Genomic DNA, 3,079 nt, shown 5'->3' with positions numbered 1-3,079 from the left:
TTTTTTTCGGCCTTATTCCTTCGGCCTTGGCATTGCTGGCTACCGTGGCTTATGGTCGATCGAGGGAAAGACCTTCGGTCGACTCGGCTCGGCCTTACACCGAGCCCCCTGCCGAGGTGGGGACCTTTGGTCAGGTCCGTTCAGCTTTGGCCGCACTTCCATCAGAGAGGGGAACCCTCGGTCAGGTCCGTTCGGCTTTGGCCGAACTCCCAACCGAGAGGTGGACCTTCTGTGAGGTCCGTTCGGGCGCAAACCTCGAGGCTTCGTACCCTGACGTGGCGATGCCATTAATGCTCGGGTAGTTGTACCACCCTTCTCCCCATCTATATAGTGTGGGGGGCCATTTGTGGGGCACTTTTCTTTTCCCTTCGGAGAGCTCACCTTCGGCCTCGGTGTTCCTTCGTCTTCGTCTTGACTTCCCCTAGTTTAGCGACACTCACAAAAGTAAGTGATGTCTTCCTCGTCGGGCTACAGCCCGTCGTCTCCACGATGGACGAGCCGAAACGTAGGCATAGGAGTCCAGGGGAAGTCCGAGGGATGTCCTCGGATTCCACCGAATCTCCCTCCTCCCGCCACTCATCGTCTGCGGCCTAGCCATCGGGGTCCAGGGGTGGCTCCAACGGCGAGGGGTTCAGGGAGAGGGTGCTCGATTCCCGAGCCCAGACCCAGGAGCCCTTAGAAGTGGAGGCTCTCAACATCGTCTCCACGATGGACGAGCCAGAAATGGAGGAGCTGAGGGCCTCCTTCGGTGTCTCAGACGCTTTCGAGCTCCGTCTACCCAGACCATCCGATCGAGCCAGCTATCGGAACTCCGAGGAGCTGTGCTTGTACAAGGAGGCCTTTAAGGCCGGCCTTCGGCTGCCCCTCCACCCTTTCTTCACCCAAGTGTTTCAGCACTATGGGGTATGCCCGACCCAGCTAACGCCGAACGAGTGGTGACAAGTGCTAAGCTTCGTCGTCTTCTTCGTAAGGCACCAGAGGCCCCTCTCCCTCCCCCTCTTCATTAATTGTTTTCTCCTCCAAGCCTGCAAGGGGCTTTCGGGTTGGTATTATTTTTTCCCCCGAAAGGACCTTTGTCTACTGAAGGGTTACCCGACTTCCATCCACGGGTGGAAGGAAAAGTTTTTCTTTGTGAGGTCGTCCGAGGGGGTGCCCTTCGGCATGGTTTGGGATATCCCGGACCTTAAGGAGGTGAACTCTGCCCCTACCCTATTCGGGACAGATGCGGAGTCGTTGGCAATGGCGAGGCGGCAAGAAGACTGTTCTCCAGTCGAGGCCGACTGCCTCAAGTCTGACGCCATACTCTTCAGATTCGGGCTTAGCCCAGGTGAGTTAGGCTAGCCCCCGCTTGCTTCCTTCGGGTGTCGGTTCTTCGTACTGATTCTCATGTTTCTTTTTGCAGTGCAAGTCACCAGGGCCGAGGCTAAGGCCACCGTCGCGGTAAGGCAGGCACAAATCAAGGAGAACAAGGCGCAAGATGCCCAACAACAGCCAAGGCCGAAGCGGAAGGAGAAGAAGGGGCCATCCTCTGAGACCCCGAAGAAGAGGTCCAGAATCGAAGGGCCGAGCACCGAGGCGGTCCAGGCCCTCGCTGCTCCGGACCGAGACAGGCCTGCGCAAGACCCCTCCCCTACCGCGGCCTCCCGAGGCCCGAGCGTGGCGACGACGAGGGCCGAAGTGGGGTTCGTACCTTCAATGGTCAGTGAAGGAGGACGACACGCTGGCCGTCGGGCGGGTCGCTCGTGAGTTGGTGATGAAGGGGAGTCTTCCCCGAGATGCCACCGAGGCTCAGAAGCAAGGGACGACGGCCATGATCACGAATGCTTGCATCTTCATGGCCGGGGTAAGCTTCGGTCCCCCTACCCTCTTCTTCTTCTTCTTCTTCTTTTTTTTATCTTAGCATTCTGACCTTCGGTGTTTCATGCAGGCACAAAATCAGATGGGTCAACTGGCTGCTCGAGCCGAGGCTATGTGTCGAGACCTCGAGGTCGTCGAGAGGCAGAAGGTCACCCTGGAGAACGAGCGCTCCCTCCTCCTCGAGAAGGTGGAGCACTTGGAGAAAGAGCTCGTCTTCGAGCGCCGAGAGTGCGATCGGAAGCTCGCGGAGCTGAAGTCGCAGATGAAGGCTCGAATTCAGGAAGCCGAGGCCCGAGGGGTCGAGGAGTATCGGTCCTCCGAGGACTTCAGGGAGGAGATAAAGCGCGCCATCGCCCCGGGGTTCACAATGGGCGCTACCGAGGTCCCAGATTGGGTCCTCGAGCGTTACCCCGGGGTCTCCTTCGAGGACAACGGCCTCATCTTCGAGGACGATGACGTGGAGGCAGCCCCATCAGCCACCGAGGTTGTCGATGCCGATGGCGGAGGCTACAGCGAGGAAGGTGAGGTCCAGCTGCACCGAGAAGTCCCCCCGACTCCCGGCCATGGAGGTTCGGATCAGGAGACCCTCCAAGCCGAAGACGAGGCCGCGAACCCGATGGACGCTCCTTGAGGTCACCTCGGGCCTCAGCTCAGACCACCCCCTTTTTGTTATGTAATCAGCCTTCGGGCTCCTTGTAGTCTTGGCCTTTAGGCCTTATGTAGTTGGCCTTCGGGCTTTGAATGTAACTACGGCCTTCGGGCCTGTCTTGTAATCTTTGCCTTCGGGCTTTATGAATGCATGAATCCTTTTTGTTTTTCATCTCTCTCACCTTCCGTGCCCCTCTTAGTAAGATAGTTTTTAATCCGTAGCTAGGTGCAAAGAGGCCGAAACCCCTAGTTGCCTGCCTTAGGGTCCGCTTTCCTACTTAAGCATGGCTCGGTCCTCTCCCCTCGGCTTATTGGATAGGTTTCCTGAGTCCGAGGACGGAACTTGAGGGACCTGGAGGGTCTGTTAGATGTATGGATCCAAGACTTGGCCGAAGGCTGACCCTTCGATAGTCAGACGAAGGCCGACCCTACGAACATCAAGCAATTTTTACCAAGTGTTCACCCTCGGCTCCAGCCGAAGGGTCTCTTAGACCCATGGATCCGAGACTTGGCCAAAGGCCGACCCTTCGATAGTCAGACGAAGGCTGACCCTACGAACATCAAGCAATTTTTA

Source organism: Macadamia integrifolia, chromosome 7 (assembly GCF_013358625.1).
Source record: "Macadamia integrifolia cultivar HAES 741 chromosome 7, SCU_Mint_v3, whole genome shotgun sequence".
Classification (NCBI taxonomy): domain Eukaryota; kingdom Viridiplantae; phylum Streptophyta; class Magnoliopsida; order Proteales; family Proteaceae; genus Macadamia; species Macadamia integrifolia.
Note: the sequence above shows the minus strand (reverse complement) of the source record.